Genomic DNA, 13,050 nt, shown 5'->3' with positions numbered 1-13,050 from the left:
TGTGAACGCAGACATAAATATCTGAGCATTATCGCTCATCAGCACCCTGGGCGACCCAGAGCGAGAGACAGCCTCTTCAAGACACTGAAGAGTCGCCTCTGTGGTTATTTCCCGGATATGGAACAGCCAGACAAAACAACTAAAAGCGTCCTCTTCGGGTATGGGGCAATGGTCGTAAATCTACAAATTATTTGTCCATATGACCACACTCTCGACTCGAACTGCGTAAACCCTTACGGATGTTTGGGTTTGGCTTAGCATTCTCACAGTCCACACACTAGGCGGCCAACATCCTAATATTCGAAAACAAAGTCGGCCGTGTTAGATGTTCTTTGATCTTCTCAATAGTTTTATACTTCCTCAGGTGCCCTCCACATAAGGACCTGTGAAAATAATGAAAAAACAGCTGGCAACAACTGCTTGGGGAGACAAATGTTTGGTATTCCATTATTACGGGTATAGTAACATAATACTATTTTGCTTAAATGGCATCCGCTTAGCGACTTACCTTATCCGTCTCCTGATTTTCACCCAGCGTTCGTCCTCTTCCTGCTTCTGAGTCAAATCCTCGAAGATCAGGGACCTATCAAGACAATGGCATCCACGAAGGCCTCCTCATGATTTTACTCGGGCTCAATTCTCAACTTCGAACATCCGGCACAACCTACCCGCTACTGCGCTGCCTGATCCTTTAATGTGTGACAAAACTGGAATGCCGAGATGTTCATGGTCCAGCGGAGAATTCGGCCAGTTTTCCGTGGCCTCTGAAGAGCTCAGCTCAGACCTTGCTTGTCAGCCTTTACTTTAAAATTTAATGCTCAAGGTCAAAACGAAACTTTTCCGAGCCGTACAATACCGCATGGGCTTCGAGTTCATAATTGTCAAACACCAAGAGGCGTAAGCAATGGGCTGACGCCCTCACTCCTGTTCTTCTAACAGTACCGCCGCTATTCCAAAATTAGAAGCGTCAGGCTGTAGGAGAAACTACAAGTACTTGTCGAAATCCGGAATCCCTAGAACTGCAGTGTTAAAGCATCTTTCAGGCCATCAAACGCCGTCTTGCTCTGTGTCCGTCCAGTTAAAGATCTGGCCTTTCCTGTGGAGTTAATTTAGAGGTGCTGCCAACTCAGCGAAGTTCAGAACGAATTTCCTAAAAAAAAAATAACATTTCTACGAAACGTGCGACTCCCCTATTATCCTTGGGCGGTTTGTAGTCTCTAATAGCCTTCGTTTTTTCCTGGTCGATCTTCACACGCCGAGCCATAATCGAATGCCCCAGGGAAGATTTTGGAATGCGCTAGATTGACTTTAGAGGAATTCACAGACCAACGCCTTTCAAATACTGCAATACTTAGCCAAAAATCTGCAGTACTTTTCTCAGGTAATCGAGATGTTCCGAAAAGGTTTTACCGTACACAACGAGATCGTCCATATAATTGTACACAATCTGAAAGTTTAATCCTCCAAAACTGAGATCTGTCAAGTAAGACAGAAGGGGAACTCAAACTACATCTGCGTCTACATATATACTCCGCAAGAAACAGTACGGTGCGTGGCAGAGGGTACCCTGTACCACTACTAGTCATTTCCTTTCTTGTTGACACGCCGTTAGAGTGAGGGAGAAACGACTGTCTACCTTCCTCCGTCTGAGCCCTAACTTCTCGTATCTTATTATCGTATTAGGGGTTACTGTGCGCAATGTCAGTAGAGTCGTTCGGCAGTCAGCTTCAAATACCGGTTCTCTAAATTTTGCCGGTAGTTTTTCTTGAAAAGAACGTCGTCTTCCCTCCAGGGATTCCGATTTGAGTTCCCTAAGCATCTCCGTAACACTTGGGTGTTGTTCGAACTTACCGGTAACAAATCTAGCAGCCAGCCTCTGAATTGTTTCGATGACTTCCTTCAATCCGACCTGGTCCAGATCCCAAACACTTTAACAGTACTCAAGAATAGATCGCACCATCTTCCTAGGTCTCCTTTACAGGTGAACCACACTTCCACAAAATTCTCCCAATAAACCGAAATCAACCATTCGCCTTCCCTAACACTGTTCTCACATGCTCGTTCCATTTGATATCGCTTTGCATCGTTACGCCCAGATATTTAAACGACGTGACTGTGTCAAGCAAGACACTAGTAATACAGTATCCGAACCATAGAGGTATGTTCTTTCTACTCATCCTCATTAACTTACATTTTTGCACATGTAGAGCTAGCTGCCATTCATCACACCAACTAGAAATTTTGTTTACATTGTCTTGTATCTTCCTACAGTCACTCAACTTAGAGACCTCACCGTACACAGTACCACCATCGGCAAACAACCGCGGGTAGCTGCCCACCCTATCCGCCAAATCATCTACGTATATAAAGAACAACAGCGGTCCTATAACACTTCCCTGGAGCACTCTTGACGACATCCTTGTGTTTGATGAACACTCGCCATCGAGGACATCTTATTGGGTTCTATACTTAAGAAATCTTCGAGCCACTCACATATCTGAACGTACTCCATAACATTCGTTAACAGTCTGCAATGTGGCACCTTGTCAAATGCCTTTCAGAAATCGAGATATATGGAATCTGCCTGTTGCCCTTCATCCGTAGTTCGCAATGTGTCACGTGAGAAGAGGGAAAGCTGAGTTTCGCACGAGCCATGCTTTCTAAAACCATGCTGATTCGTGGACAGAAGCTTCTCAGTCTGAAGAAATTTTATTACATTCGAACTGACAAGGGAACCTCCCCATCGCACCCCCCTCAGATTTAGTTTTAAGTTGGCACAGTGGATAGGCCTTGAAAAACTGAACACAATCAATCGAGAAAACAGGAAGAAGTTTTGTGGAACTATGAAAAAATAAGCAAAATATACAAACTGAGTAGTCCATGCGCAGGATAGCCAACATCAAGGTTATTATCAGTTTAGGAGCGCTGTGGTCCCGTGGTCAGCGTGAGCACCTCCGGAATGAGAGGTCCTTGGTTCAAGTCTTTCCTCAAGCGAAAATTTTAATTTCTTTATTTTCGCACAGTTATGATCTGTCCGTTCATTCATTGACGTCTCTGTTCACTGTAATAAGTTTAGTGTCTGTTTTTTGCGACCGCACCGCAAAACCGTGCGATTAGTAGACTAAAGGACGTGCCTCTCCAATGGGAACCGAAAACATTTGATCGCAAGGTCATAGGTCAACCGATTCCTCCACAGGAAAACACGTCTGATATATTCTATACGACACTGGTGACGGCATGTGCTCCACATGACAGGAATATGTTGTCGACCCACCTAACTTGTACACTTGGCGAATGGGTAAAAAGATTCTTCTACCTTTCCCGATTTAGGTTTTCTTGTGGATGTGATAATCACTCTCAAAAAAGTGATGAAAACATAAGTGTTTTCACATAAATTGCAACAAATGAATGCAACAGTTTCACAGTCGCACAGTTTTCCCTGTGCTCTGTCAAAACATATGTTTTTAACGTTTTCAAATTTTTCCGTGTGTAGACCGTCAAATCCTGCATATGTCCAAGCAAATCTCAACATGTCCTGGAATTTTGGAAAGCGAAGTTGATTATGTGTGAGTGCCTGAACTTTGATAATTGTGTGAAAATAAAAAATCGAACTTTTCGCTAGAGGGTAGACTTGAACCAAGGATCTCTCGTTCCGCAAGTGCTCACGCTAACCACAGGACCCTGGCGCTCCTGAGCTGACACATTACTTGATGTTGCCTATCCTGCACATGGACTACTCAGTTTTCATATTTTGCTTTTTTTTCATACTTCCACACAACTTCTTCCTGTTTTCTCGATTGATCTGTGTTCAGTTTTTCAAGGTCTATCCACTGTGCCAACTTATAACTAAATTTGAGGGGGGTGCGATGGGGAGGTTCCCTTGTGAGAATAAGCTTAACGATTCTGCAGCAAACCGAAGTTAAGGAAAATGGTTTATAATTTTGTAGGGCCTTTCTTCTACCCTTCTTATGTACTGGAGTCACCTGCGCTTTTCTCCAGTCCCTTGGAACTTTGTGCTGGGCGAGGGATTTACGATAAATGCAGGCTAGGTATGGGGCTTATGCCATAGAGTATTCTTTTTAAAACCAAATTGGGATTCCATCCGGACCTGGTGATTGTTTGCTTTCAAATCTTCCAGTTGTTCTCTACACCAGGGATGCTTATTACTATGTCGTCCACACGGGAATCTGTCCGATGGTTAAGTGATGGTATGTTTGTACGATTCTCATGTGTGAACGATTTCTTGAACGTGGAATTTAAAACCTCGGCTTTCGTTTTGCTATCTTCAACTGCCACACCAGACTGGTCAACAATAGAAGCCTTAGACTCACACAGGTTCCAGTCGATGCCGAAAGCCATAATAGGTTTAGATCTTTCTGATAAAGACATCTGATAGTACGCCTGATTAAAGCCGAATATAGGAAAGCAACAAGCTCCGGGAAACCATGGAAAACAATTATGGAGGTACGGTAAGGGTACTGAATCTAACAACCTCACGACTTAATGCTTGATCATCAACTAAGAGTCGTTAACCCTTACCTACCTGTTAGGAGCCAGGAAAATTTGTTCCGCATACGGCGACGTGGAGGGTTTCAAATGGTTCAAATGGCTCTGAGCACTATGGGACATAACATCGGAGGTCATTAGTCGCCTAGAACTTAGAAATAATTAAACCTAACTAACCTAAGGACATCACAGACATCTATGCCCGAGGCAGGATTCTAACCTGCGACCGTAGCGGTCGCTCGGATCCAGACTGTAGCGCCTAGAATCGCACGGCCACTCCGGCCGGCCGTGGAGGGTTTAACCAGGCCAGCCTCCAACTCAGTAATCTTTTCTAGCCGACGCGTCTTGGGCGGGTATAGTCGAAAAGGCGATTGCCGCACTGGAACCTGATACGTCAGCTGAATATCATACTATATGTTATTAATAATCCCCAACTGCTCTGTCAATACATCAGGAAACACAAATTCAAAATGTATTGTGCCTCGACGGCTCCCAGATGATCTAACGGAAATTGTTTCTCATATCCAACAACCGCATTAACATGCTAACCTGAACTGTGTTCACACAAATCATATTTAACTTCAGGGTGGAACTTAAGAAAAAATTTTCCCGCGTAATCCACGCTCACTGTGACTTAGTTAAGATACCTAGCTACTAGCAATTTCAGTTGCCAAGTTAAATTAACCCTTAGTGTAACTCGTACCTTCCCCACCAATGATAGATTCTCTGCATTAATAGCGCGGCACTACTTTTCCAGCGGCTGCAGATGTAGAAACTTAAAAATGTTTATGCTGTTGGTACCACTGGTAACGTATAGAACAGTTACTCTCAGAATCTAATAAGCTGCACACCCATTCCCGGTTAATGGCGGCGCAAGTGAAGGGAAGAGCACTCTTCACACCCCTTACCTTATTACAACCTTTAGGGGCCCGCTTCCGCTCCCCTCTGCCAACATCGTCAGCTACTCTTACCGGCGGGGTAGGGACGGGTTCCGGAGTTTCTCAGAAAGTGCCCCGCCTGGTTGCAGCAGAAACAATTCTCTGATCAAACAAACCCCTGACTGCTGCACCCTTGCTTCTTCCTAGCAGAACCCGTGCCTCCTTCACAATCATGCGTCACTCATTTTTCATTAAGCAACTGGGAACCTTTCATAGTTGTGACTAATTCATGTAGTTCCTTGAAATCCTTCGGCTTACCGGTGGAAACCAGCGTCCAACGGTCCTCAGGACACATTCCTTCCAAACTATTAATCCTTTCCACTCCAGTACATTCTAAACAAAGATCAAACCTTGCGTTCCGAATGCAAAATTCTCATTTCAACGTTGCACCCTAAAGTAATGCTGCCTCAACTTATTTGTATTTATGTTTGACAAGTTTCCAGAAATAATCATTTTACTCAAACTCTGTATTGAACGTTGCTCACTAATGGTCCGAATCACGAAACCACGGCAAGAGGTCGCCTGCTTTATCATAAGTATATGTCCAAGTGATGCTAAATGTTGTTATCTTTACATATAGAAAAGTATTATCTTCTCAACAATCTTCAAATCGTGAGCTACACCCTTAATTTTTATGTATGAAATTAGTGACTTTACTCATGGCACTTTTGTTGCTTTAGTCTGCAGTCACTTTCAGAACTCTAATTAATCATTTAATTAACTAATTTAGTATGATTGCACACTGAGTTGCTGGTGTATCCATGTATTACCACAATAAAATAAAAACAGTGAATGGCTGAGGGAGTATGAATGAGGACACTGGCGAATTTAAGTTTATAAAAATAATGAAAAGTTTTTATTCATCCTTTTATAACTACAATCAAGTCGATAACTCTTACATAAAATGATAAACATAAATCAGGAAAGGAATGGTGCTTGATTGGCAAAGCATTCTTTGGGGTGGAAACTATACAATTTCTCACCTGAATTAGTCCCTTTTACAACGCAATCGGACTGTGTTTACATGACTCCACTGTGAGGCTAAATTCTATTCAAATGGAAGGAACCACGATCAGGTACACCACAAACCATATACTTATACGGATATGGTGTCTGTTCTTTCGGACATGTCCGAAATAACAGAAACCATATCCATATAAGTATATAGTTCTGGCAATACCGGCCATGACCTTCTTCTTCTATGCGAATGCACTCATATTACCCGCGAACTCTTACGGGACATGGTAAGAATGTTTTCCACGAGTAATGAGTGTGTTGGGTAGAATGCGTGTGGACATATAAGGTGAGAATGTGGGTCTCACGGGAGGCGTGCGCGAGATAGTCCCTGCAGTCGCACTATCCTCTGTGCCCTCGTTGGCTCAGATGGATAGAGCGTCTGCCATTTAAGCAGGAGATCCCGGGTTCGAGACCCGGTCGGGGCACACATTTTCACCTGTCCCCGTTGATATCTATCAACCCCCGTCAGCAGCTGAAGGTATTAATATATAATTCGAACCACAAACTATAGTTCACGGAGAACAGGGAGCTGTGAATATCATTAAACAACCCTACGCCTGTGCAGCTATACCTTACCCTTTCACTCCGCTTCAGGCGGCAGCAGAAACGGCACGCTGTGGGCTAGGGGCAGAGCGTGGCGGCAGCTGTAATGTTCTCACTCGTCCACGAAAACTTGCAAAACTACGTGGACTGGCGTTTTGACTATGAGAATGCGGGAAGTTTCCTTACCAGAGCAGTGAAATTACGGCAGATTTCAGTGTGAGGTGCACCTGTTCGCTGGTCTGACCAACCAATTTGACTCACAGGCATGGCAGCGCTTGCTGGAATTGTCAAACGTCAGAAGGCCGACTCAGGACGAGTAAGTTTACCCTCGTGACACACGATATGTCCGAAATGATATGCAAAATGGTTCAAATGGCTCTGAGCACTATGGGACTCAACTGCTGGGGTCATAAGTCCCCTAGAACTTAGAACTACTTAAACCTAACTAACCTAAGGACAACACACACATCCATGCCCGAGGCAGGATTCGAACCTGCGACCGTAGCGGTCGCGCGGTTCCAGACTGTAGCGCCAGAACCGCTCGGCCACCAGCGGCCGGCGAAATGATATGCAGTTCCACTGTCGGTACAGCTGGAAACAGGCACTGGCTCTTAGCCCACCACAAGCTGCATACCACAAGTCTCATTCACTAGGAAAAGACCTGAAGTTCTCCACCAGGAGAGGACCAGAAGACGAAGAAGGCAAATCATCACAGCGACTTTCCACCAAGCCTCGTACAGGAGCCGAATTAGCAGAAAAAACTCGCGTTCACGTTGTACAAACCAACTGAACTATCTTCCACTCATTGAATCTTCCCTCTTGACTGTTATGCTGGCCTGGTAGCCAATCCAAACACAGCACTGGGGTTCCTACGCTGTGGGAGCAAGCCTCTACTGTGCATATCCTGAGGGGAGTCAATCAGCGACTCAAAATCCCTCTTGTCTGAAAAAAAGAAGATTTTAGACTAGGGAGGCGTCGTCCTCACGGTAAGCATGGCCATGTTTCGGCAAAAAATGTCTACCTAGATGGGACCACATTCTCTCATTTAAGAAGAGATCTAATCTTTCCACGCTGACCATTTCCAGTTTCTGAAAGAAGGCTGCTAAGCTTCCTAAACAGTCGTGTCTGTGAAATATATGTTTTTTTATTCGATCGCTAAAAGAACGTAGCGACTTCCTGGCGTCAGGGAAGTTACAGTCTTGCCTCCAATAAACATGTGCACCAGCCGCTCTGATCATATCGTCCCAGCTTATAACATGAGAATGCTTATTGTTTTATGAGCGTCCCACCATTCGCACAAAACCTCATATTACAGCAGTCTATCTTAAATGGCTTCCTAAAACCATTTTCCGCTATCTTTCCGCCTTCAGAATAGACTGTTGCCATGTTTTGCAAAACGTTTTGCGAACCGGGGCCCTAAGTGGCAAGAGTGACGTGCCACGGTCCTAGATCCCTCTGCAGGTACAATTAACAGAGCGCTGCTTTCCCGAATCACTCGCACAGCCAGATTACTGGACACAAGATTTATGGCCCGCAATCCATCTTTCTCTCTGTCCTCCGTCGCCTGCACTACAGCCCCTCAGCTAAAAGTTCTCTGCAGACTACATGTGCAGTTATAAGAACATTCTACTCACAATTTCCTCATATAAAAAAGTCATAAACCACACATACCAAACTTAGTGTTGGGGAACACGGAGATCATGACCTAAAATACGAATATAATCTAACCGACAGAGTAGTTACATTGAGAAAGCGGCTTGCCACCTTTCACCACTCGGTCTACCTTTTGTCATAGGATAAATAATATGATGTGCTAGCAAATGGGAGCTACGAAGAATATCAATTTGTCATTTTAACTTAACCGATAATCACGGCCTCGACTTAACTGACAACGAGTCTGTTCCATTTAGTAGTCTAGCTACTGGATTAAGAAACTTACTGAACTAAGCCCACACCACTTCATCACCACTGCTTCGCACGTGGCTGTGCTGAGACGTAAGACTCACTCCGTCATCCAAACCATCTTGCACAAGCAAGCCATCACTTAAAGCTTGCAGTTGGGTTGCATTATCCCATAGCCCGTCAAGAGTTGTGGTATTCTCTTATTCACATTACTTAAGCACAAATCCTAGATCCTATTGGTCAAATAACTATAGCAGCAGCACTCCGTCATCAGGCCACAAGTGGCCCATCGGGACCATCCGACCGCCGTGTCATCCTCAGCTGAGGATGCGGATAGGAGGGGCGTGTGGTCAGCACACCGCTCTCCCGGTCGTTACGATGGTTTTCTTTGACCGGAGCCGCTACTATTCGGTCGAGTAGCTCCTCAATTGGCATCACGAGGCTGAGTGCACCCCGAAAAATGGCAACAGCACATGGCGGACAGGATGGTCACCCATCCAAGTGCCGGCCACGCCCGACAGCGCTTAACTTCGGTGATCTGACGGGAACCAGTGTATCCACTGCGGCAAGGCCGTTGCCTCAAATGACTATAGGTTCAGCCTTAATAAGCATTATTTGCTTATGGGTGGGACAAATATCTTCCAAAAATTCAATAGTGGCTTAACAAACTGAACACCTAATGACTTAAAATCTGGCAAGGTTAGATACATCTTTTAGTACATCCAAGTTGTTTGATTTGAATAACTTATAAAAAGAAAACAATCTAAGACAGAGTCAGCCTATACAAGATAGGATGCACGCTGCTTCTCGCCAGTACATCAATCGTCGTGTCTCAGTTCAAACTTACAACAGCTTTCAGCTTGAATGAATGTCAATTTCGCACCTTACATGAGATTTTATACGTTATAACAAGTAGATGTATAAGTCACCTGACATACTTTGGCGATAGTGAGCAGATTTGCCTTTCAAAATGTACATTATGTGATCCACACTCGACTCGATGGTATTAACACACCGAACCAAAATCCTGTAGGTCAATGAACAAAAGGTGAAAAAATCTCTTGGAAGAAACGTTTTAGTTTGGGTGCAGACGCGAGTTGCGTTATCACGGCCCGCATACAACAAAAGGCTTCTAACAGGAGGTTGGTGACCTGCGGCGAGAGGGACAACGAACACGCTGGGCGATACATCGAGGGGAGCAGGTAGTGGCCCAGCGCTGCTTGCAACAGAGAAATTCTTTAGAAAACTGCGTTGGGGAATTTACACATGGATACAAACAGACGAGCGATGCAGTTGATCAGGTGAAAGGCCCGTGGTAGGCTCATGATGTAGCTGTGTAGCTTTTAGGAGTCAGGAGGGGGCATAAAATGTCCGATTGCCTGAAATTTGGTGGTGAGTTACTATGGGACCATACTGCTAAGGTCATCACTCCCTAGGCTTAGACACTACTTAATCTAACTTAAACTAACTTACACTAAGGACAACACACACACTCATGCCTGAGGGAGGACTCGAACCTCCGACGGGGGGAGCTGCGTGAACCGAGATAAGGTTGGCTGAAATAAGCTCGGAAGGAGAAAAAGGGGCGATGTTGCGACGCAGTTTAAAGGTAAGGCCCTTATTGGCAGGGGTAGTTTCCACAAGATGAAAGGAACATTCCTAATGGTCTGAAAAAGCTGTGACGTGAAGCACGAAAGAACACAGGTGGGGGACAGTTTGCTACAAAAGACTCTCCTCTGAATCAGCGGCAAGTGTAGAACAGGGCGCATCACGCTCTGTACGGCGCCAAAAGAGGAATTTTGGGTGAATACTGCGTTCACTTTGGCTGACATTCACCAAGAAATTAGTTGAAAAGTCGTTGAGCTCCGATAGCGGAGAAACGAAACAGCCACGTAGTTAATTGTTCTTGCGAGAACTGTGAGGGCATTGAAGCATACATGCTGCTCCATATATGCACGTGTATATAGCCATATTTTCCAGACTAGGGACGAGTGCATGTTTTCTCGCCTAACGAAACACATAGGACAGTTTCAACTGATAATATCAGTAAAGATTTTGATTAGCGCTTTATAGGATTTTCAGAGGGCGAGAGCATCCATGCAGCCAGCAGCACGTCTCAGCTAAAGGTAAATACCGCTCGCAGAGGTGTAAAATTGTTAGATCACCAGCTTGTGTCCACTGTGAACCCGAGCAACCTTGAGTAATCTTTTGCTCATCTTGTTACAAAAACTAACTACCCTCCATAGAGTTCATTGTCATCCTAAATAGTACCGACCTTAGAACTGCAATCGGATGATTTGTGATAATATTGGCCAACTTTACTGTCTAGAAGTAAGAAAAATCTTGTAGAGCACCTTCTATTTAAATTTTATATTGTTGTGTTAAGTGTCATTTCAGCTGAACAGGACGTACTGCGTTATATTGACAACTGTCCTGAAATTGTTATGTCACAATCCATGTAAACTCGTGTGCTTCTTTAACACCAAAATAGAAATTAAACCAATTTTACAGCTAAACACCGATGTGCTCTGTCATAGAATAGGGGTCCACTCCTAACCTCAATCATGTATTCTACTGACGCTTACGCACTCAAAAGGTGTTTTTTCTGATGTCTGACGAACGTGAAAAGGAGTGGATTGTCAGAGTTTGATGGCGATAAAGACGTGAACAGTTCTTGCAACTGCAACACACCAAAACTCCAATTATACACCCACAGCCAATCGGTCTCTGTAATGTAGCAATTGAAGATAAGATAACTTTCAGCAAAACTTTAAATAGATCTTTCAGAACTGGTAAGTACTATTAAGCAGAACTCTGTCAAACCTGGACAACGTTGTTCAACAGATCGCAGCCAGCTGCCAAACAAATATGAGTTTAGTGTCCATAGACACAGCTTAAGTTTGCTTCAAGTTAACCACAAATCCGAACGGCTCGCTGACACACAGTGCACATCAGCAAACGCCCAACCCCGTTATGAGCTTCAAACAGAAATTCTCACCAAAAGTAATAGCCGTGGTGCAGTTGCACAAGTGCTGCCCCAACCCTGTCGTTTCACAGTGCCCTTATACAAGCTAAAGGATGGACTCAAAGACCCTCAGGTGCATCTTCAGCAGAAAATATCCTTTACAGAGTTCCACAGCCAAATTACTGCCCCCACACTAAGCGATCACTGGCCATCCATGCGTTGTGTTCTGGCGTAACATCAAGCGCCGGCACGTCGGACTGGAACGTAACAGCAGAGAAGGCTGTGAGACGATGTCAGCCAATAGTATGCTGACTAGGACCGCATGACGACAGGTGCGGCCCCTATACGAAGAGAACATAAGGGCCGCTCCAGCCAGCCTCGGCTGCACTAGAAGAGCCACACTAGAAGACGGGCCGTGATCCAACGATTTAGCCGTGACTTTATCAACTGCTTGCATGGAAATTGTATATATCGAAGAACATTGATTATTTGCATGTCGCCAATTGCTTGCGACACCTCTTCGTAAAAGGCAAGCCGGCCGCGGTGGTCTCGCGGCTCTAGGCGCGCAGTCCGGAACCGTGCGACTGCTACGGTCGCAGGTTCGAGTCCTGCCTCGGGCATGGATGTGTGTGATGTCCTTAGGTTAGTTAGGTTTAAGTAGTTCTAAGTTCTAGGGGACTGATAACCACAGCAGTTGAGTCCCATAGTGCTCAGAGCCATTTGAACCATTTTTTTTGTAAAAGGCAAAGTTAAGTACTGTCAATTCAATTTAGTGTAACACACTCCATTAATAAGATTTGCTAGTATGTAGTCCAACTATCCGAGAAAACAGCTTCCTAGCACCATATTTTAGACTAGTGAGCAGGACACCACGTCGGCGATGGGTCATAAGAAGAACCTAGTGCCTCGAGGCCATGAAATTTTCTTTTTTGTTCTGCTGGCGCCTTAATTCTCTCTTGTCCTTTCTTTGGAGGGGTGTTTACTTGCTTTAGCAGTCTCTTTTGCTAATCAGAGTTTCCAAGTGGGCACTGCAGAAATTTTCTTTACCTTTGTACTTATTTTTCTTGCTTGCCTTGTCTGTTTCTTGTATTTGTCTCTTCCAACATGACCACGCCACCTATCCTACTCCTGCTCAGGCGCCACAGCCGCCAGTGTTAGATGCAACACAGCTAATGCAGA

The 13,050-nt window shown here is 44.7% G+C and overlaps 1 pseudogene; it reads right to left on the bottom strand.

Moving 5' to 3' along the window:
* Positions 1–9,367: 9,367 nt before the first annotated feature.
* LOC126250262 (5S ribosomal RNA) lies at positions 9,368–9,485 on the bottom strand (annotated as a pseudogene).
* Between the last annotated feature and the right edge of the window lie 3,565 nt (positions 9,486–13,050).

Source organism: Schistocerca nitens, chromosome 3 (genome assembly GCF_023898315.1).
Source record: "Schistocerca nitens isolate TAMUIC-IGC-003100 chromosome 3, iqSchNite1.1, whole genome shotgun sequence".
Classification (NCBI taxonomy): Eukaryota; Metazoa; Arthropoda; class Insecta; order Orthoptera; family Acrididae; genus Schistocerca; species Schistocerca nitens.
Note: the sequence above shows the minus strand (reverse complement) of the source record. Positions and strands in the feature narration are given on the sequence as shown.